The following is a 24692-nucleotide window of genomic DNA, read 5'->3' as shown; positions in this document are numbered from 1 at the left end:
TGGTAAAGCATATTTGTGATTTGATTGTTTGCTGTAATGCTCACCTCCATAGATTATATATATGTATAATATTTTATATATATATAAATATATATTTTATATAAAAATAAAAATTTTATATATAAACTGTATATGCATATTATTACACATAAAGAGGTTATATAATTATATAACCATTGTTTACATCTACGTGAAAAATAAAAGCAAAATTACATTTTTCAAAAAAGTTATTTCTTATAAAGAGTAACAATAATGTCAAAAGAAAGAAAAGTAGAACAGATGTTAGTATATTCATGTCAAGATGGGCATCTGTTAATATATTCATGTCAAGATGGACATCCTTAATATGTCATTTAAAAAATCTATCGTGAGCTATTTATCAGATTCTAGAGAATATTCACAATTTTGATAACATAAAAATAATATACTTTTTCATTTATCTGTTCAGTATGAAACTGGAGATGGATTACAGTAACAGGTAAGAAACCAAACCCCAGTGCACATTACAGTTGACAATGGGGCATCTTAATTTTCACATCTTAGTACAGGAACTAATTCTGGGGAACATTAAAAAATGTCTCTAGCTCAATTTAAGAAAAGTGTAGAGGAATTAACTGAATATTCTTCCCTAGAATTATGGCGACCTACAGTAAAATAGACCTATGCAAGCAGAACCCAAATCTGAAAACTCCACCAAGGGGATGGATGTATTAGGTAGAACCCCAAAGAACACTGTGTGTTCATGTACCCACCTTACTAATCAGGCCAGAAGGTGGCAAATGAGAGTTTTACTCAGTACAGTTTTTGGCATTAGGGGATACCTTAATTAATGATCTGTCCAGCTCCCCTGGATCCTTCTTATGTGTCTATACCACAGCCTCTTCCTGTTACCTATTCACACCTGAAACTGCAACATTCTTCAGAGGACTGTCCTTGGACCCATAGGCTTAAAGTTTTTCTGGAAATACTTTAGAGTTTAATAGTCCCTGGGGAGGTCTATAGCCAATGACTAAGGGAAGACAAGGTAAAAAGTCTGATCCCTTGCCTGCAGGGGGAAAATACACTGCAGTCTTCAATCTTCAGAGCTCCCCATGGGATCAGGCTGAGGCTAGGAGGACACCTGAATTGCACTCTTGGTTAGTTTCTTACTTCTCCCCACTCAATGTCTCCTACTCCTTTACCTGTTTTTCCTGGAAGCATCTCCTAACAGCTCATTTGTATACAAATGCTTGTCTAAGCATCTGCTTCTGGGAAAACTGACCCAAGATAATGGGTCTACTTTTCTAATGCTTTCCATTCAAGGATCCAATAAATAATAATAATAATAATAATAATAATAATAATAATAATAATAACTGTTAACACCATGCAGGTTGCTAATTGTGGAGTAAATGAAAAATTCATGGTGTTGGGAAGGAGCAAGTATCTTTAGTTTTAACTGTTTGCATTGACCATGGAGGGGTCTGAGGACAATTTAAGAACTAAAAGGTAAGAGAAAGAGAGGGGGGACAAGTTAATACAATAGAGAAAGAATTCAGGCCATGATTTAATAAACAACTTTTGAGCATCATCAATATGTTAGGCTTTCTTCTAGCCACAAGGAATGTGATCCTGACCATGGAGTTTATATTTTAGTTGGAAAAGAGAGAACTACAGAACTGTTGTTGAGGGAAGAAGGAGGTATTTGTTCCTGGTGGGAGCCTATTTCTTACAATGCTGTTTATTGCTTAGTCTTCCAAGAACATACTTTATGCTCTGACTCTCAATTAAATGCAATATGAAAGCTGACTATCCTTGACTTCATCAAGGTTTGGATTCAACTCAACCACAACATAAACAACCAACCCCCATTCTGAATTTTTACTTCTTACACTCCCATTGAGATACCACTTCTACAGAAACAATAGACACCAGTCTGTTTTCTCTTTTCCTCATTTATAAAGCTGACCTCAATCACTTGCCACTTAGCATATTCTCTTTCTTAGAGATGATTACAGATTAAGTTTTTTCTAAAAATATTTGTGCTGTGTAGAAGGGATTGCAGGAATCATTGAGCCAGCAAGGGTGGACTCTTTCATTAAATCTGCAGCCTTTTCTTCACTCCCAATTTCATATCACGTGCTCTGACTTCATGTGATGTTAGTTTGCCAGCCAAAAGATCTCCTCCACTGACATTTCATAGAAGCCTATTTCTCAGAGGTGATTAGATCAGTACCTAGTCTTTAATAATAATATTAAAAGATTAAATTTGGCTTACAAAAATGTCACAAATATACCTTAAACAATTTTGAACACTTAACATATAAATGCAAAATCATATGGTAATTTTTTGATGTAGGACCAATGACTTTTCTTTGACTAAGGTTCATGATCAGAGTTCTATTTCTTGCATAAACCATATGCATAATATATTTTCCATAATTTCCAATTTCACATTTTTAAAAAGAAAAAAGCTAAAGAAATTTGTGAAGCAGAGTTCAGAAATTCTTTTAATTTTTGTAAATTATTTTTGTCTTTATCTATTCCAATTTAATTTTCTTAAGACTAGCAGTTATTGAGTCTGTGGAAAGCTTTCAATTTATTATTTATAGGCACAACAAAACTCTTTTTACTTTCACATTTGCATACAATTTTATTTTAGTTATTTTTTAAGTTTGCATACTATTTAATTAAATTACATAATATAATAACAAGTCCAACCAGCACAAAAGGTTTGGGAACCAACAATTAAATTGATGGTGAAACAATTTTTTAGTCATCCTAGGGATTGTCCAGAGAATTAACTGATCCATGGGAATCAGTTTCCTTTACAGAAGGAATTGATAAGCTCAGTTATTTTGGAAAATTGCCTATATGGAGATAAGAAAGATTCTATGGAATAAGCCCCTGCCTTCGGAAAATAATGAAGTCAGTAACACTAGGAATGGGTGGATACAAGGAAGTGGAGCAGAATTTCTAGGTATAACATCCTCTTGGTAAAAGTGAATAATTATTGGGAGCACTCCAGCCTAAACATCCACAAAACCAAAGTTGTTCCAGTTATCCTGATCACACTCCAGTTCAAACATAAGATATGAATCTAACACTATTGTTTCTCTATAAGTTTATGGACATCATCTCAGAGAAAGACTCGTCTTTGTATCTTGAGATTAAAGCTCTAGAAAGTTTCTCCTCCAAGTATTTCTTAAATCCTGCAAATAGTGAGTTATGCATTGTATTCATTTTCTTTCTTGGGCTCTTTTGTGAATTTCTAATTATTCTTATCATTATAGCACATTAAATCCCTAAGCATCTTCCCTGAAAGAATTTATCAGATATCCACTATGAAAAGGGCTACAATAGTATGAAAATATTAAGTGACTCTGTGTGTGTTGGGGGGTGGTTAATAGGAAAGGAAATCTAGAAAAAAGCTTAGAAAAGATGGAAACCCGAAGCATAATTTTATCTCTTTTCTAATTTTCTTGAGTGCTAACAAACTCCCTAGCTATTTGTTCTATATGCCAGCCAATGAACTACTAGATGGAGACTGATGACTTTTAGATAGTTCTGATGTCAATCTTCTATCATGGGGAATATCTAATCAAATAAAAGCAAAACAAGTCACAGTGATCTTTTAAAAAAAAATTATCTGTGATTTGATGAAAAAATACATTTCTCCAACAATAATCCAATTAAAAATGGGCAGAAGACATGAACAGACATTTCTCCAAAGAAGACATATAGATGGCCAACAGACACAGGAAAAGATGCTCAACATCACTCATTATCAGGAAAATGCAAGTCAAAACTACAATGAGATATCACCTTACACCCGTCAGAATGGCTAAAATCAAAAACACAAGAAACAACAGGTGTTGGCAAGGATGTGGAGAAAAAGGAACACTTGTACACTGTTGGTGGGAATACAAACTGGTATAGCCACTGTAGAAAACAGTATGGAGGTTCCTCAAAAAGTTAAAAATAGATCTACCCAATGATCCAGCAATTATACTACTAGGTATTTACCCAAATAATACAAAAACACTAATTCAAAGAGATACATGCACCCCATGTTTGTAGCAGCATTATTTACAATAGCCAAGATATGGAAGCAGCCCAAGTATCCATTGATAGATGAATGGATAAAGAAGATGTTCTCTCTCTCTCTGTCTCTCTCTATATATATTAGTCAACCATAAAAAATAATGAAATCTTGCCATTTGCAACAACATGGATGGATCTAGAGAGTGTAATACCAAGCAAAATAAGTCAGTCAGAGAAAGACAAATATGATTTCACTCCTATGTGGAAATTAAGAAACAGAACAAAGGAACATGGGGGAAGAAAAAAGAGGTAAACCAAGAAACAAACTCTTAACTATAGAGAATAAACTGATGGTTACCAGAGGGGAGGTAGGTGGGGGGATGGGTAAAATAGGTGATGGGGATTAAGGAGTGCATTTGCTGTGATGAGCACTGGGTGTTGTATGAAATTGTTGAATCACTATATTATACACCTCAAACTAATATTACACTGTATGTTAACTAACTGGAATTAAAATAAAAACTTAAAATTAAAAAATACATTTCTCCATTAAAACTATATTCACTGTTTTTTTAAGTTATCAATATGGTATGTATACCATTTATAACCCAACACACCTGGATTATCCATCATTGCTACCAGATATAAAAAATGCTGTAGTTTTTTTTTTTTTCATCAACTTACTGTTTTGACATGTAAAGAAGAGTCATTTTGTAAAATTCTAAACTTTTACAAAGCTAAGAAATGGTGAAATAATAACAACATTTGTCTTCTGTCAGGAAGTATTGACACAGTATTACTATAGCAAAATTGGTTTGTGTTCTGAAGTGTGTCTCATAGATAAGTCAGATTTTAGATTTTTAAAACAAACTACACTGTTCTTTTTATATTAATGTTTATAAACACATCAAGGCATATAAGTGTGGATAAAAGATTCTATGAAGTAGGCATAAAATTTGGATAGAAACCATGAAATTCCCTGAACACTCATTCTCCACATTTGATATTGATACAAGGTCATTTTCAAAGTATAATGTGGCATATTTCATATTTCATTAGTGTCTAAATTATGGACTTCTTGAGCAAACAAAGCCCTTTGTAAATGGCAAGGAAATGTCTGTTTACTCTCTTTGCAAGATTCTACCCAGAGAATTGAGGAAAGAAAGGGTGCCGTATATGAATGAAAGCATAAGAATTTATATAGCAAATTCATATAATAGAGAAGAGCCCAGAATAATTAAAACATTGGAAGCAAAATCTCTTAGCAGTGAAAGTGGACTATAGTCTACTAGTCAACAATTTCTGACCTTGGAAATCTATTTCACTTCTTGCTTTTTATCCATGCCCATCAACACATGCCAGAATCAAACACCTAGTGCCATGTCGAAACAAACAAGCAAAACAACAGAGCATGAAAATGCAGACAAGGATGCCTTTTATATTTTTAACAGCTTCATTTTGATATTAAGAAGAAAAAAGTCATAAGCGAAATGTGACCTAATTTAATTAGCTTTTAAATTGTTTAACTGAGAAATAGTAATATTCCAACTCATTTTCTTCCAAATTGATAACAGAAAATTCAAATTCAACTCATATTTATTAAAATACCTACAGTATTCATGGCATGTTCCAGGCAAAGTAAAGGAACACAGATGAGTAGTAGGGAGTAAGTAGTATGCACTATATGCTCACTGGCTGCTATAGTCTTGTGAGTCTGGGATACTGGAAGAACTACCGTCCTAAGAGATGAGGCTAGCAGAGCAAGTAGGGATCAGTTGAAGAAGACTTTGAATAGGAGGCCCAGCAATATTGTCTCTGTGTTATAGTGCTATAGGTAAGGAGATGCCATCTAAGGTTTTTAATGAGGGACAAAAGCCACTTAGGGAGATTCAGTTTGATTCACCTTTACAAGAGTAGTTATATATAAAACATTTCACATCTTGGTGGAGTAAGGAAGGGAGAAAGAGGAAAAAAGAAAGGGACAAAAGCATAAGGAGCAAACACTAGAGAAGTAGGAAAAAGGAAAACATTGTAAGGAAGGAAAAAAAGTGAGAAAAAGATTAAATAGGAAATCTAAGTAAATTTTGAGTTGAGAATTAGGTGCAGGATATATCTGCTGTTTCTTAAGGATGTCAGTTTCTGAGAACTCACCCATCATTTCCTAAACTAGAGGTTAAACTAGTTGCCTGCAGTCTATAAGCACCTCAAGACTCAGGTTTGCTTTACTTATTTTTATTTAATTATCTATTTTTAATTTATCTACTCATTTTAAAATTTATTTTCATACATTTTAAAGATATTTTATTTTTGAGTGTCTTTATGAGGTTATGCCATTCTGTGATTCACCATTGCCTATTTTCTTATATCTGTGTTTATATCCCTGCCTCATGTCTGCAGATGACTAAGTTTATGGTTCCAACTAGAAGACCCATACTAAAGGCTTTATCACTGAAAATTGGTAAAAGTATTTGCATTTATGCATCACTTAAAATTAAAAAAATAAAACACATATGTTCAGAAATTTTGGAAGATATGTTGTATGCTCCCGTCCAGTATTTCCAAAGAGAACAGTGGGCTCCTTGGAGAAATGTATCAGATGCTCTCAAAGTGCCTGTCATTCTTTATCAGCAACCATTAAAAGAGCATTTGCTACAAATATGCAGCCTCTGTGATGTTTATATATACTCTTTTGTACCACTTTAGGCAGGAATCATTTGGTCAAATCCCAATTTTGCTCATTTCCTTTTGTCTTGCTTCAAAACTAGTATATTTCTTATCTGCTTCTTTTTATATTTTTTTTAAAAAAATGATAGGAACCAATTAAGCATTATTGACTGTTATAGTATAGGATATACTCCTGTTTTCATCGTGATTGCTTATCCATAAACAATAGCTCTGCTATTGGTCTCATTATAGTTAGATATATTGCCAACCATATTGGTTTCCCACTTATTTTCATTCAAATCTATGACAAACATCAACAGTTATTTTCTTCTAAATGTTAAGGGATTATAATTCCTCTACTCTTACCAGGAAGAATGCATATATTTATCTATGTGAGTTTAAGATAGAAAAAGACATATGTAATTATGATGGATCTGCATGTTACTATTGAGTATGGCATTTCAAACATCTAAGATCTAAAAATATTATAAAATTTTACACTTATAAAAAAGATGGACTTTATTGTATATGAATAATGCTTTAATAAGATAATATTTTTGTAAAGTATGATATAAGGTAACTGGATAAGCATGGCAGAGAACAGATACATTTATATCTGCTTCCACTTTCAATCCTACCAAAATAAAGGTAAAGAAACAAACAAACAAAAGTTATAAATCCATAAGAACAAAGAGACCAGGAGTGGAAAACCAGTTAATTAAGGATAAATGCCAACACAGTTTAGAATAACAGAAATGAAAAGGAAGAACTTCAATCCTAAATGCCTACAGAGGTGGAAGTAGGTACAAACAAGTAGTCAATCATAGGCCCTCAGATAATCACAGAAGTTCTCAGAAATTAGTCTTGGGTACTTCAAATGGGTGACTAGAGTACAGAGCTGAAAATGGGGTGATTAAGTCACACCAAAAAGGGCCAGCCTGACTTTGAAAATTGGTGAGAATGACAACTCAGACTTGGTTCAAGATTGCTTTCCCGTTGGTACTAATAGATCACTAAGCAAACTTTGCCAGTATAATCTCAAAACAAAGATAGAAAAGCGTTTCCTGACCATCAATGACTTTGTATTTCCCTCACAAAGGTACATTTGAACTGTGGTAAAATAGTTTAATGTGCAAGAAATCCATGGATCAGAAGGTTCTGAAGCCACAGGCTTTATACCATTATAAAAAGGTAATAGACTCCATTATTCCTCACAGATCTGCTTAGCACCCATGATATTTATTTATTTGTTTTATTTGTTTTATTTATTTATTTTATTTATTTATTATTAACTAAGCTCTAAGCCCAAAGTGGGGCTTGAAATCATGATCCCAAGATCAAGAGTTGTATGCTCTACCAACATGGGCAGACAGGCACCCCTGTGGTGTTAATTTTATGTGTCAAGTTGACTGGGCTAAGGATGTGCAGATATTTGGTACAACATTATTTATGGATGTGTTTGTGAGGGTGTTGTCAGAAGAGATCAGCATTTGAATGTGAGCAAAGAATATTACACTCCCCACTCAGGTGGACATCATCCAATCCATTGAGGGCCTGAAAAGAACAAAAAGGTAGAGGAAGAACATGTCATTCTTTTTGCTTGAGCTGGGACATCCATATTCTCTTGCCCACGGACATTAAGCACCCCTGGTTCTTGGGCCTTTAGACTAAAACTGAATTACACCACCAGCTTTCCTGGTTTCCTAGCTAGAAGACGGCACATTTAGGACTTTTTGGCCTCCTTAATCACATGAGCCAATATCTATAATGAATCTCCTCTCTCTCTCTCCTGTTGGTTCTCTTTCTTTGAGAACCCTGACTAATACATCCCCTATGAATAAATTTTTGCCATGCTCATAGTTCTATCCTTTTGAGTTCTGTAAAGACCTATAACATGTCTAGTCATGCCCCAATTCAGAGTGAAAGTCTGATCTCCAGGGGGCAGTTGGACCTCCAGATAGCTCAGAACAAACTGATAACTCAGTGACTCCTCAAAGATCTGCTCAGCACCCTGAGGTGTTTGTTTGTTTGTTTATTATTAAGTAAGCTCTAAACCGAAAGTAGGGCTTGAAATCATGACCCCGAGATCAAGAGTTGCATGTTCTACCAGCATGGCCAGCCAAGCACACCTGTGGTGTTAATTTTTGTATTGACTTGACTGGGGATAGGGCAGTGAGCAAATTAAAAAAAAAAAAAATACTCTGGGGGCACCTGGGTGGTTCAGTTGGTTAAGTGTCCAACTCTTGATTTTGGCTCAGGTCATGATCCAGGGTCATGAGCAAATCGAGCCCCATGTTAGGCTCTAGGCTGGGTGTGAAGCCTCCTTAAGATTCTCTCACCCTGTCTCTCCCTCTCCCTCTCCCTCCCCTACTCCACTCACATGCTCACTCTCTCTCTCTCTCTCAAAAAGAAAAAAAATTAGGACTCAAAGTCAATAAATACTAAAAATAAACTCAGAGAAAATTGCAGAGAACAGAAGTGTGTGTGTGTACACAAAAATATATTTATAGATAGATATATTAGATGGAACCATAGGAAACTGCTATTTTTGTAGATAAAATGATCAAATAGCAGCAATTTCATGCAGTTCAACAAGATTGTAAATATAGATTTTGATATATATTTTATATTCTCTAAGAGATCAATAAAGATATATATCTATAAAATAATAATAAGATCCCATAAACACAGGAGAAATAAAAGAAGAATAAAAAGTCTTTGGAAATTAAAAATTACACTGAAAATTTTTTTTAAAAAGTAGAAAGGTTGAAAGATAAAGTTGGAGATTCTTCCTAAAATTAAGGAAAAAAATAATTGAAAACTGTAAGACATAAAATATCAGAAAATTACAGGGCCAGTATTGACCCAATATGCTATTAATAGAAGTTTCAAAAAAGAGAAAGTAGAAAAAGAATATAGATTTTTTGGGGGGGCGCAGGGGAGGATATCAAAGAAATAATGCCAGACAATTTTATAGAAACAAGGATATAATTCTGTTGATTAAAAGGATGCTCAGGGAAATTAATGTAACAAGATATATCACCGCAAAATTTTTGAACGTGAGGAAAAAGGGCAAGATGCTAAAAATATTCTAGGTGGAAAAAATGGTCACAATTATATATGAGGATATTGATTATCTTAGTGACAACACTGGAAGTTAGAAAACAATGGACAATGCTTTTATAATGCAGAGTAAAAAAAAATTTCAAGCAGTAAATCTCTCCCAGGTGAACCAGGTGAAAGAAATAATTTTCATACTTGCAAAGAATAAAAATATTTAAACTCTTCCCTATATACTTATCTCAGGAATGTACTGGAGGATGAGTTTCACTAAAATAAGGGTGAAAGAGGACAACATGGGAAATCAGGTCCTGACCCAGGAGGGAAGTGAAAAGAATTCCCAGAACAAAAGCAATGTAAATGCAGCTATGTGTTGACCAGGAGAGCAAGTTTCCAGGAGGAGGACGAGGCAGGGCTCCATCAGGAATTTCCAGTATAAAATAGAAATGATAGCTCATCTAGTACATTTTACCATTTGCTAAATGATATTGAGAGGCTGTTGGATGGTGAGAGATAATTATTTGTAGGTCTATATGAGAATAAACAAATGAAAAAGTGAGGCAACAAAAAGTCGTAAGAGAAAATAAAATTAGATATACCCATTATTAGGTTCAGCAATGACCGATGTTTGCATTTAAAAATAATGTAAATAGGGATGCCTGGGTGGCTCAGTCGTTAAGCGTCTACCTTTGGCTCAGGTCATGATCCCAGTGTCCTGGGATTGCGTCCCATATCGGGCTCCTTGCTCAGCGGGGAGCCTGCTTCTCCCTCTGCCTGCCACTCCCCTGCCTATGTTCTCTCCCTCTCTCTCTCTAACAAATAAATACAATATTAAAAAAAATAATGTAAATAGCGAATATTGTTATAATTCCAAAATTAACACATAATTGAACTTTGTTGGGGAAAGAAAACAGTGAATGGGGGAAATTGTAAGAGAGCTAAACTTTAATTACCAAGTAAGAAGTCAAAAATAATGTCTAATGAGTATTCATAGTAGCTTTATTTTGTAAAAGATTTATTTATTTATTTATCTATCTATTTATTTATTTATTTATTTGAGAGAGAGAGACAGAGTGAGCAGGGGGAGGAGCAGAGGGAGAGGGAGAAAAGCAGACTCCACACTGAGCAGGGAGCCTGGTGCAGGGTTTGGATCCCAGGACCCTGTGATCATGACCTGAGCCAAAATCAAGAGTCAGATGCTTAACCAACTGAGCCACCTAGGCATTCCCATAGTAGCTTAATTTTTAATAACCAGATGTCCATCAATAGTTGAATGGATAAAGAAATAGTGGTATATCCTATCAATGGAATACTACTCAGCCATGAAAAGAAATGAACTTTTGGTACAGATTCAGTATGAGTGGATATAAAAATAATTCTGCTGAATGAAAAAAGCCAGATTATAAAAGTACATTTTATATGATTCAATTTGTATAAAACTCTAGAAATAAACTAATCTTTAGTGACAGAAAACAGACAAATGTTTGCCTGGGGATGAGGAGGCTGGAGGTACAGAAGGAAGGATGATTTCAAAGGAGCATGAAGAGACCTTTGGGAGTGATGGGAATGTTTGTTATCTTGATTATGGTGATCTTTTCATGAGCGTGTGTGTGTGTGTGTGTGTGTCAAAAGTCATCAAATTATAAATTTTAAAAATATCCAGTTTATCATGCATCAATTACATTTTAATTAAAAGTGCAAAAATTTTGAAATTGAAATACTGATGAAATAATATGAATTAAAAACATATATTTTAGAAATAGCAGAAAATATACCTAAAGAGTAGAAAATAGCCTGTGAGAAGCAGGATTGGAAAAGAGGTTGGTATTGCTGGTTCTTAATGTAAGCCTAATAGTACAATTTGATTTTTTAAACTATGTGCATGCATCATTTTCACAAAATTTAGTGAAATCTTAGGTCCATTTTGAAAGATACACATACTCTACATAAATGCTCACACAAACTCATGATGCTTTCACCAAAGTAGACAAGAATGTGTGTATGAGAGGTTGACTTTTGTGTTCAGTGTTTGTTGCTGAACGAATATTTAGGAAATGGATTACAAGTGCTCACTTTTACTCACCTGAAAGTGGAGGTCTAGAAAGAAAAGCCTTTACTTGCCTTCTGATTATATTCCTTCCTAGACTGCCACTGAACTGCAAAGATAAGAATGCTATGATTGATAAGAAAAGTTTGGGAGAATTAGGCAAATAAATCTGATTCACCTTTGACTAGTCTCAAACCAGTTCTCCAAAGTTGGGAAGAACTTTTATCTGGGTTTTCCAATGGCCAGTTACTGCATGTGGAACCCTCCTACAGTGTAAGTTTCCTGTCAATATGTGTGATGAATTGGCTACTATGTCCTCAGTATGTCCACATAATCAGATGGCATGAGTTAAAGGTAGAAATTTCAGGAAAAAAAGTTTTCATAATAAATATTTATTAAGTAAATAGGATTAAATATATGAACAAATGTACTACCACCAATGCTTAACTCTATGGTCTAACCAGTAGTTAGAACATAGTGTGTAAGTGAGGGAAGTAAGTCACAGCTAAGGCTACTGCAGGTGATATTCCTGTCACACTGCCCATTCAACTTTGCGCCACAAGTCTTCTCAGATTGCTATGACTATGAACTGAGACATGTATAAGAAAGTTCTTTATAAACAATCAAACCGGTATAGTAGTAATTTATGATTAATTATACTTTGGCTTTATAATGTGTGTGCCATGGAGTCTTGTAGTGAATATTCAAAACAGTACACTTTATAGTAACTTTAAAGAACTTCTAAAACTTGGTCATAATCTTGACCATTGTAGCATCACCTCTGCCTCTGATTTTGAACGGAATTTATCAGCAACCTATTAAGAATATAAATGCCTTGTTAAGTAACTCTATCAGATGGGCCTTCCTCATGTGGAAAGACTCTTAAAGCCTATTTTAAATAACAAAGAAGATCATCCATGTGGACTTGATGACTTTATTGCTTTATAGGAACAGACTATGCTCCTTTCAAAGTCATCAGAACAGGGGTGGAAAACGCTGCCTGTCTTACAAATACTTCTTAATGAGTTCACAAGTTTGTTTGTTTGTTTTTCGTTTTTCTTTTTCTCCTGATTAGTACAAAACTGTACTAATCAGTACAAAACTGTACTATCATAATTCAATATTTCATTACCCAAACCTTTTTTCAAGACACTTTGGTACTTTGCTTAAAATTGAAGGGATCTATACTCCTAGTCTGTTTGTCCTATAACAAAATACCACAAACTGGGTGGCTTATAAACAAAAGAAATTTATTTCTCACAGTTTTAGAGGCTGGGATGTCTAAGATCAAGGCACTGGCACAGACGTGGTGTCTGGTGAAAGGCCACTTTCTAATTCATAGAGGGGCCCTTTGATGTCCATACATGGTGGAAGGAATCCAAAGAGCTTTCTGGGGTCCCTTTTCTAAGAGCACTAATTCCATTCATGAGGGCTCCACCCTCATTACCTAATCACCTCCTAAAGGCCTCCCCTTCCTAACACCATTACCTCAGGGGCTAGGATTTCAATATATGAATTTTGAGGGACACAAATATTCAGACCATAGCACTGCCTGAAAAAAGAAAAAAAAGAAAAAACAAAAAAACCTAAGACAAAGAATTAGAACAACGTGCATGGAGGTATCTGTCAGAAAGTTGATTGAATTTATACATGGACTCAAATCTGGTCAAATGAATCATCTTCACTTTTCTTCATCAGCACCTCCTTAAAATACTTCACATTCCCTGTCACCCCCCACCACAGACACAGACAAACACAGGTGGAAATGAAGGCTTAGAAGATTCATTATTAAATGTAATTCTTATTCATTCTCAACAGAAATTTGTTGCATAGAGAGAGATGAACAATTTCCAGAAGAGAAAGATATTTTATTATGACTGATATAAAAATCAATGATAAAAGACAGGAGGGGGAAACACAAAACCTCATACACCTGACTCTTCACTGGCTTTTTTTCTTTTCAGTGGGGTGTAGGAGGGAGTACACATTCTGGCAAAGGAAGTGAAGAACTTGAAAATAGCAATATGAATGAAATATGAATGAAAATATCATAACCTTTTCAGGTGACTGGCCATGAGCATGAATTATAGTATGTCCGTCCGTATTAGCAGTGAAAGAAAACAGAAGGTCCAAGTCCTTACTAGCTAAATAGAAAATAAATAACCATGTACTGTGTTTTAACATTTATAAACAAAAACCAGAAAAATTAAAGAGATTTTATTACTCATTAATTTCAAGTTATAGTCATTTTCTAATTGGATTTGTATGTAGACAACAAACTCCAAAAATGCTGAATCCTTGCCTGTCTTCTGCATTTTTTTTTAATGTTTTACTTATTTATTCAAGAGAGTCAGAGAGAGAGAGAGAGAGAGAGGCAGAGGCAGAGGGAGAAGCAGGCTCCCCGCCTAGCAGGGAGCCCAATGCGGGACTCGATCCCAGGACCCTGGGATCATGACCTGAGCTGAAGGCAGATGTTTAACCATCTGAGCCACGCAGGCACCCTGCCTTCTGCATTTTATGTGTTTGAAAAACATGGAAAAATGCTTTTATTTCACTTGTTTGGAAGAATAGGGCTAATGACACTATACCTGGTGTGGCATCAGGCACTTTATAATTCAAGTCCTTGAGGTTACAGAGAGCACAGTGGCCTATTAGTGCATTCAAAACCATGTAATAAGAACCCAATTTCTCCCAAAAATCTTCTTTTTTTTTATTCTTATGTTAATCCCCATACATTACATCATTAGTTTTAGATGAAGTGTTCCATGATTCATTGTTTGTGCATAACACCCAGTGCTCCATGCAGAATGTGCCCTCCTCAATACCCACCACCAGGCTAACCCATCCTCCCACCCCCCTCCCCTCTAGAACGCTCAGTTTGTTTTTCAGAGTCCATCGTCTCTCATAGTTCGTCTACCTCTCCGATTTCCCCCGCTTCTTTCTTCCCCTCCCGCTACCTTCTTCTTCTTTTTTTTTTCTTAACATATATTGCATTATTTCAGAGGTACAGATCTGAGATTCAACAGTCTTGCACAATTCACAGTGCTTACCAGAGCACATACCCTCCCCAGTGTCTATCACCCAGTCACCCCATCCCTCCCACCCCACCCCCCACTCCAGCAACCCTCAGTTTGTTTCCTGCAATTAAGATTTCCTCAAATCAGTGAGATCATATGATACATGTCTTTCTCTGTTTGACTTATTTCACTCAACATAATACCCTCCAGTTCCATCCACGTCATTGCAAATGGCAAGATCTCATTTCTTTTATGGCTGCATAGTATTCCATTGTATATATATACCACATCTTCTTTATCCATTCATCTGTCGATGGACATCTTGGCTCTTTCCACAGTTTGGCTATTGTGGACATTGCTGCTATAAACATCAGGGTGCATGTACCCTTTCGGATCCCTACTTTTGTATCTTTGGGGTAAATACCCAGTAGTGCAATTGCTGGATCCTATGGTAGCTCTATTTTCAACTTTTTGAGGAACCTCCATACTGTTTTCCAGAGTGGCTGCACCAGCTTGCATTCCCACCAACAGTGTAGGAGGGTTCCCCTTTCTCCACATCCCCGCCAACATCTGTCGTTTCCTGACTTGTTAATTTTAGCCATTCTGACTGGTGTGAGGTGGTATCTCATTGAGGTTTGGATTTGGATTTCCCTGATGCCGAGCGATATTGAACACTTTTTCATGTGTCTGTTGGCCATTTGGATGTCTTCTTTGGAGAAATGTCTGTTCATGTCTTCTGCCCATTTCTTGATTGGATTCTTTGTTCTTTGGGTGTTGAGTTTGATGAGTTCTTTATAGATTTTGGATACTAGCCCTTTATCTGATATGTCATTTGCAAATATCTTCTCCCATTCTGTCGGTTGTCTTTTGGTTTTGTTGACTGTTTCCTTTGCTTTGCAAAAGCTTTTTATCTTGATGAAGTCCCAATAGTTCATTTTTGCCCTTGCTTCCCTTGCCTTTGGCGATGTGTCTAGGAAGAAGTTGCTTCAGCTGAGGTCAAAGAGGTTGCTGCCTGTGTTCTCCTTTAGGATTTGGATGGACTCCTGTCTCACATTGAGGTCTTTCAACCATTTGGAGTCTATTTTTGTGTGTGGTGTAAGGAAATGGTCCAGTTTCATTCTTCTGCATGTGGCTATCCAATTTTCCCAACACCATTTGTTGAAGAGACTGTCTTTGTTCCATTGGACATTCTTTCCTGCTTTGTCGAAGATTAGTTGACCATAGAGTTGAGGGTCCATTTCTGGGCTCTCTATTCTGTTCCATTGATCTATCTGTCTGTTTTTGTGCCAGTACCATGCTGTCTTGATGATGACAGCTTTGTAATAGAGCTGGAAGTCCGGAATTGTGATGCCGCCGGCTTTGCTTTTCTTTTTCAACATTCCTCTGGCTATGCGGGGTCTTTTCCGGTTCCATACAAATTTTAGGATGCTTTGTTCCATTTCTTTGAAAAAAGTGGATGGTATTTTGATGGGGATTGCATTGAATGTGCAGATTGCTCTAGGTAGCATTGAGATCTTCACAATATTTGTTCTTCCAATCCATGAGCATGGAACATTTTTCCATTTCTTTGTGTCTTCCTCAATTTCTTTCATGAGTATTTTATAGTTTTCTGAGTAGAGATCCTTTGTCTCTTTGGTTAGATTTATTCCTAGGTATCTTATGGTTTTGGGTGCAATTGCAAATGGGATCGACTCCTTAATTTCTCTTTCTTCTGTCTTGTTGTTGGTGTATAGGAATGCCACTGATTTCTGGGCACTGATTTTATATCCTGCCACTTGACTGAATTCCTGTATGAGTTCTAGCAGTTTTGGGGTGGAGTCTTTGGGGTTTTCCACATAAAGTATCATATCGTCTGCAAAGAGTGAGAGTTTGACTTCTTCTTTGCTGATTTGGATGCCTTTTATTTCTTTTTGTTGTCTGATTGCTGTGGCTCGGACTTCCAATACTATGTTGAATAGCAGTGGTGATAGTGGACATCCCTGCTGTGTTCCTGACCTCAGGGGGAAAGCTCTCAGTTTTTCCCCATCGAGAATGATATTCGCTGTAGGTTCTTCATAGATGGCTTTTATGATATTGAGGTATGTACCCTCGATCCCTATACTCTGAAGAGTTTTGATCAAGAAAGGATGCTGTACTTTGTCAAAAGCTTTTTCTGCATCTATTGAGAGGATCATATGATTCTTGTTCTTTCTTTTGTTAATGTATTGTATCACATTGATTGATTTGCGGATGTTGAACCAACCTTGCAGCCCAGGGATAAATCCCACTTGGTCATGGTGAATAATCCTTTTAATGTACAGTTGGATCCTATTGGCTAGTATTTTGGTGAGAATTTTTGCATCCATGTTCATCAGAGATATTGGTCTGTAATTCTCTTTTTTGATGGGGGTCTTTGTCTGATTTTGGGATCAAGGTAATGCTGGCCTCATAAAATGAGTTTGGAAGTTTTCCTTCCATTTCTATTTTTTTGGAACAGTTTCAGAAGAATAGGTATTAATTCTTCTTGAAATGTTTGGTAGAATTCCCCTGGGAAGCCATCTGGCCCTGGGCTTTTGTTTTTTGGGAGATTTTTGATGACTGCTTCAATTTCCTTAGTGCTTATAGGTCTGTTCAGGTTTTCTATTTCTTCCTGGTTCAGTTTTGGTAGTTGATACATCTCTAGGAATGCATCCATTTCTTCCAGGTTATCTAATTTGCTGGCATAGAGTTGCTCATAATATGTTCTTATAATTGTTTGTATTTGTTTGGTGTTGGTTGTGATGTCTCCTCTTTTATTCATGATTTTGTTGATTTGGGTCATTTCTCTTCTCTTTTTGATAAGTCTGGCCAGGGGTTTATCAATCTTGTTAATTCTTTCAAAGAACCAGCTCCTAGTTTCGTTGATCTGTTCTACTGTTCTTTTAATTTCTATTTCATTGATTTCTGCTCTGATCTTTATTATTTCTCTTCTCCTGCTGGGCTTAGGCTTTATTTGCTGTTCTTTCTCCAGCTCCCTTAGGTGTAGGGTTAGGTTGTGTACTTGAGACCTTTCTTGTTTCTTGAGAAAGGGTTGTATTGCTATATACTTTCCTCTTAGGACTGCCTTTGCTGCATCCCAAAGATTTTGAATAGTTGTGTTTTCATTTTCATTGGTTTCCATGTATTTTTTTAATTCTTCTTTAATTTCCTGGTTGACCCATTCATTCTTCAGTAGGATGCTCTTTAGCCTCCATGTATTTGACTTCTTTCCCACTTTCCTCTTGTGATTGAGTTCTAGTTTCAAAGCATTGTGGTCTGAAAATAGGCAGGGAATGATCCCAATCTTTTGGTACCGGTTGAGACCTGATTTGCAACCAAGGATGTGATCGATTCTGGAGAATGTTCCATGGGCACTAGAGAAGAATGTGTATTCCATTGCTTTGGGATGGAATGTTCTGAATATGTCTGTGAAGTCCATTTGGTCCAGTGTGTCATTTAAAGTCTTTATTTCCTTGTTGATCTTTTGCTTAGATGATCTGTCCATTTCAGTGAGGGGGGTGTTAAAGTCCCCCACTATTATTGTATTGTTGTCGATGTGTTTCTTTGCTTTTGTTATTAATTGCCTTATATAATTGGCTGCTCCCATGTTAGGGGCATAGATATTTACAATTGTTAGATCTTCTTGTTGGAGAGACCCTTTAAGTAGGATATAGTGTCCTTCCTCATCTCTTATTACAGTCTTTGGTTTAAAATCTAATTTGTCTGATATAAGGATTGCCATCCCAGCTTTCTTTTGGTGTCCATTAGCATGGTAAATGGTTTTCCACCCCCTCACTTTCAATCTGGGGGTGTCTTTGGTTCTAAAATGAGTCTCTTGCAGACAGCATATTGATGGGTCTTGTTTTTTAATCCAGTCTGATAGCCTGTGTCTTTTGATTGGGGCATTTAGCCCATTTACATTCAGGGTAACTATTGAAAGATAGGAATTTAGTGCCATTGTATTGCCTGTAAAGTGACTGTTACCGTATATTGTCTGTGTTCCTTTCTGGTCTATGTTGCTTTTAGGGTCTCTCTTTGCTTAGAGGACCCCTTTCAAGATTTCCTGTAGGGCTGGTTTTGTGTTTGCAAATTCCTTTAGTTTTTGTTTGTCCTGGAAGCTTTTTATCTCTCCTTCAATTTTCAATGACAGCCTAGCTGGATATAATATTCTTGGCTGCATATTTTTCTCGTTTAGTGCTCTGAATATATCCTGCCAGTCCTTTCTGGCCTGCCAGGTCTCTGTGGGTAGGTCTGTTGCCAATCTAATGTTTCTACCCTTGTAGGTTACATATCTCTTCTCCCGAGCCACTTTCAGGATTTTCTCTTTGTCTATGAGACTCGTAAGTTTTACTATTAGATTTCGGGGTGTTGACCTATTTTTATTGATTTTGAGAGGGGTTCTCTGTGCTTCCTGGATTTTCATTCCTGTTTCCTTCCCCAAATTAGGGAAGTTCTCTGCTATAATTTGCTCCATTATACCTTCTGCCCCTCTCTCTCTTTCTTCTTCTTTTGGGATCCCAATTATTCTAATGTTGTTTCGTCTTATGGTATCGCTTATCTCTTGAATTCTGCCCTTGTGATCCAGTAGTTGTTTATCTCTCTTTTTCTCAGCTTCTTTATTTTCCATCATTTGGTCTTCTATATTACTGATTCTCTCTTCTGCCTCATTTATCCTAGCAGTTAGCGCCCCCATTTTTTATTGCACCTCATTAATAGCCTTTTTGATTTCTACTTGGTTAGATTTTAGTTCTTTTACTTCTCCAGAAAGGGTTTCTCTAATAACTTCCATATTTTTTTCAAGCCCAGCTAGTATCTTTAAAGTGATGATTCTGAACTCTAGATCTGACATCGTACTAATGTCCGTATTGAGTAGGTCCCTGGCAGTCGGTACTACCTCTTGTTCTTTTTGTTGAGGTGATTTTTTCTGTCTTGTCATTTTGTGCAGGGGAGAATAGATTAATGAGAAAACAAAATGCTAGCAGAGTAACAATGTCCCCAGAAAATATACTCTAAACAAATCAGAAAAGACCTGAAGCAGTGGGAAAAGAAAGGGAAAGAGAGAAAAAAGAAAAAGAAAAAAAAGGAAAAGGTAAAGATAAAAACAAACAAAAACAAACAAAACAAAACAACAACAACAACAAAAAAACAGAATGTGATCAAATATGATCAGGCTGGTATATAGATCAGTGCCACACACTAGATTTGGGGTGTATTTTGGTCTTTTAGAAGAAAGTGCCTCCCAAAATTTTAAAGAAAGAAAAACTTATATATGTACAAAAATAAGGGTTGATATGATGAAGGGATGGAAAGGACTGTAAAGATGGAAATTATAAAAAATTTTATAAAAGGAATTGATAAGAAGTTGCTTGAAAAAAGAAAGAAGAGGATTTAAAAAAAGAAAAAAGAGAAAAAAAAAAGGGAGAGAATGTGATTAGGCAGGGGAGTAGAAAACACCATATACTAGAGATTTAGGGTATATTTTAATCTGTTAGAAAACTATCTCAAAATTTTAAAGAGAGAACAACTTATATATATATGCCAAAAATACGGGTAACTACTATGAAGGGATAGAATATGACTCTAAAAATGAAAAATAAAAATGTTTTTTAAAAAAAGGGATTGATAAGATATTGGTTGAAAAAGGGAAAAAGAAAAATGCAAAAAAAAGAAAAAAAGAAAGAAAAGAAAAAAAGACAGGTAAAAAAAAATTAACTTTGAAAGACTAAAGAATCATGGTAAAAAAGCCATGGATTCTATGTGCAGTATTCCCCTAGCGCTGGAGTTCTGCCGTTCTCATTGATCGGTAAACTTGGTCTTGGCTGGCTGTTCTCGCTGATCTTCTGGGGAGGGGCCTGTTGCCGCGGTTTCCAAATGTCTCTGCTGGAGGCGGAATTGCCCCGCCCTTGCCCCCTCCCGGCTAAATAATCTGCTCGGGTTTGCTCTCCGGGGCTTTTGTTCCCTGCGAGCTTTCCCTACAGCTTTGGAGGCGGAGAGTGAAAATGGCGGCCTCCCAATCTCCGCCCCGGAGGAACCGAGAATTCTGGGCCCCGCTCCTCAGTGAGCCCCCAGAGAAAAGCCGTCAGTCACTCCCGTCTCCCCGGTCTCCGGCCGCACTCCGTGCTCACCCGGCCTGCGACCGGGCGCCTCTATCTCTGGCACCCGACCCCGGGTGGAGTCCCCAAACCCAGCAGATCCCTGCGGTGCGCTCCCGCGCGGCTCCTCCCGGGGGAGGAAGGTGAGTCTCCCCGGATCTGCTGCTTGTTGGGTCCCTGCTGGCGGAGCAGTGGCCCGACTGTGCCGCGGATCACGGTTTATGGCCACCCCGAGCTGAGAGCCCGCGCCTGGGCTCCGCCTCTGCAGCCGGCTTCCCTGCTTCGTTACCTGGGAGCTCTGCCACACTCAGGCACCCCCGGTCTTTCTGTGACCCCAAGGGTCCTGAGACCACACTGTCCCGGAGGGTTCCACCCCCCACTTAGCCACCGGAGTGACGTCCCTCAGCGGAGCAGACTTTTAAAAGTTCCGATTTTGTGCTCCGCGGCTCTATCACTTGCCAGAAGCGGCCGACGGAGGCCCCTCCCCCGCCGTCTATCCTCTGAAATATCGCCTTGGTTTCACTTCTCCTCACGTCTTACCCTCCAGAAAGTGGTCGCTTTTCTGTTCAGAGAGTTGTTGCTATTCCTTTCTTCAATCTCCTGTTGGGTTTGTAGGTGTTCAGAATGGTTTGATCCCTATCCAGCTGAATTCCTGAGAGGAGACAAAATCCAGGTCTCCTACTCCTCCGCCATCTTGCTCCGCCCCCCTCCCAAAAATCTTCTAAGCAAGGAAATCCTCAGGTGTGTAGAGACACTGATCATGCTGGGAGATGATGAGCATAGAATTTAGGGTCAGAAGTGCTTGGTTTAAGAGGAATGCCTCCCACTTGCTCGGTAACCATGCAACCTGGAACAAGCCTTTTGGTGGGCCCCTGTAGCTGAGGCCTGGGCATCAATATGCCTGCCATGCCTTCCCAGAGTAATTATATAGAGATCAAATAAGATAACATGTAAAACTGTCATACTTTATAAAGTGTGATACAAACATAATGCATTATTTTTCTTTCTTCGGTAAAACTGAAAAAAGAATCCATTATAGGATCGTCTGAAAACTTTCTAATCTACGCAGCTGTAATAAGATCCTGCTGTATTAGTTACTATGGAAAAGCACATTTTCTTTACTGTCATTAAATATTTTCTTTATAGCAGTGCTCTGAATAAAACCCAATCTTATTAGATTGTCTCAACTGCTGTAGAGAGACCTAGTTTTTAATGAACTGATTTTAAAATTTCATCTTCACCCTTTTGGTTTGGGGGTGGCCAGTTTTAATGATGGTGGGACCAACTTTTAAAGAGCAGAGAAAGATTGAGGTCAAATAGGAGGCATTATGTTATGCACATATAATGGGTATTTCATCTTATATGAGATACAGTCGGTATTTACACATGGCTTTCAAGAATCATGTTGTAAATATTCATCAAGAGACCGTCCTTACTCTCTGTCTACAGAGAATTACACTTCTGAGAAATGTTAAGTACCTAACAATCCTCGTTTGGGATTTTCATTATCATCTTTTTCTTGATGGTCTGAGCATATATGTCTTAAAATAAATAATTACAATTACAAATCTCCATCTAGAAATTTAAAATTAATAAAGTAATTTTGGGGTGCCTGGGTGGTTCAGTTGGTAAGCATCTGACTTCGTCTCAGGTCATGATCTCAGGGTCCTGGGATCCAGCCCTACCTCAGGTTCTGTGCTCAGCAAGGGGTCTGCTTGTCTCTCTGCCTATCTCCCCACCTTGTGCCCTCTCTCTCTCAAATTAATAAATACAATCTTAAAAAAATAAATAAAAATAATTCCAACTCCACATGACCTGAGTTTTACAGTGATAATGACTGCGTTTGCCTATAGCACAGATTCTAAGGGAAGAACTAGCAATAATGTTCAGAGTCTTTAGCAAGAAGGCCTGGGTCCATAGTCATCATGCAAGGCTGCTTAGCCATGGACTGACACCCATATAGCAGGTGTATGTGAGGCCCAAATGTGGTTCAATGTGAAGAACAACATTACAACAACCTGAGCTCCCATATCCAAGCATTGACTGATACACCACTTGGACACATTGTTCCAGATGGTTTCATAATCCCTTTCAAAGCTATAGTTTTATGCCTTGCCTTACCTTGCCCTACATTATAAATGCCTCCAGTTTAGAGACAACGTATTTTCTAAAGAATATGCAAGGCTATACACATAATAAAAAATTAGTTTTCATGAACTATATTACCTTAAATCAGTAAGTTTGGGCTTCAGTTTCCTCATTGGAAGAATGGTTTATTGAGCCCTTTCAGTCTTATCAATGTATATGTATGTGAAGGTAGGATATTCAAGTATTAGGTGATCTTAGTATATTCACTGTTGGAATTCCAGCCTCTTGACTCTAACCTGGCCTTTTCCATCAAGTGATGCTATCTGACATGGTACCATTTCACAGCACTGAAAGCAATCTGCTATTTCATGAGATGGGCTACTGGCCCCGGCCAAAACATTTTCTTTCCAACCAGTCATGCAGCTCCCACTTCACTCCCTAGCAGGGCTGTTGTGAGACAGTTTATATTCAAAAGCACATCATCCCAAATGGTAGAAGGACTTCACCTCTCCTAGCTCCTCACTGTAGGCTAGTACAGTAGCTCTTCTAAGTAAGGAACTTTTTTGCTGTCTTTAGATCAGCAAGAAAACAAACAAAATAGTTTTCCCTCTTCTAGGTTTTCCAGAGAACCAATGATGCCAACATACCCACAGACATAAGTTGGAGAGTCATTATTGTATATAGTCCTAATATGTCCTGAGGATATGAATATAATTAGTTGGTTCTCTCTTGAACTGAGGGTGCACTGCCATGGCTGATATTCTAGGTCTCCAAATTCCTTTTAGCTCTGACATTCTTAGCCAGTCCTGGAAATAACAGCAGAGGGAGCTGGCAAACCCACAGAACAACTGAAATAGTAAACCAAATTAAAAGACAAGGAGTAGGTTTTACTTAGGCTTTCAAGTTATTGCATTCAGCCTAAGTAGTTCAGATATATTTGCCTACACAGTCTTTAGTCCCTTAAAAAACAAACAAAGAGAAATGACAACAAATTCTCACATGCTTTTCCTGGTTATCTTTTTTGTTGTTTTTTTATTTGAAGAAAGAATAATGTTTGTATTCACATTGAAATCTTTTAAAATCTAAATTGAAGACTGAATTAGCTCTCAAAGTATTAACCAAGTAGTTAGATACTTTTTGAAACTTTACTTCATTATTATTACTATAAAATGTCAACATAAGTTGAGGCCACATATATAAAGGAGAAATGTGGAGACACCATAAGAGTATTGTCCAATGAAAGCAGTAGGTCATGTATTCTTCGATTATAGAGTCTAAAAATCACACCTTTGGTAGATATCAAGTTCCAATGCAGTATCATATCAATTAAGATATATTTGGTAATTGTCAAATCTCAATTACTGCCTGTGATTTATTCTCGTTGTATGTATGTGCACACATGCATATGTTCATATGCAATTGCAGCTGAATTAGACCTGGGTCTGTGGCGCACTTAAACTTCTGACAGGTGCCCAGTGAAGCACTCAGTCAGGACAGATTCAGCCATTCCCATGCAGCCTTGGCCCCAGTAGTTTTAATAGTTACAAGCATTATTTTATAAGTGTCATCACTGTTTGTGCTATTAACAATTGGATATTTACATAAAAAATGGATCAAGTCAGATGTACTTGCTCTTGACATCCTGCGAGACACATATATAACACTGGAAGAAACTCATTCCATGCCATCTGTGAAATAAAGAAT

The 24692-nt window shown here is 37.1% G+C and overlaps 1 long non-coding RNA gene across 1 annotated transcript in view; it reads left to right on the top strand.

Moving 5' to 3' along the window:
* Window positions 1-448: 448 nt before the first annotated feature.
* Window positions 449-24692, top strand: part of LOC123839453 (uncharacterized) — a 75112-nt gene continuing 50868 nt past the window's right edge. The window contains exon 1 of the long non-coding RNA XR_006789645.2: window positions 449-478. This is a non-coding gene — a long non-coding RNA (uncharacterized LOC123839453). The remainder of the gene's footprint in view (window positions 479-24692) is intronic.

Source organism: Mirounga angustirostris, unplaced genomic scaffold, assembly GCF_029215605.1.
Source record: "Mirounga angustirostris isolate CCGP_5_RB_7025 unplaced genomic scaffold, mMirAng1.0.hap1 SCAF_3, whole genome shotgun sequence".
NCBI lineage: Eukaryota > Metazoa > Chordata > Mammalia > Carnivora > Phocidae > Mirounga > Mirounga angustirostris.
This window is presented reverse-complemented; position numbering and strand designations above follow the sequence as displayed.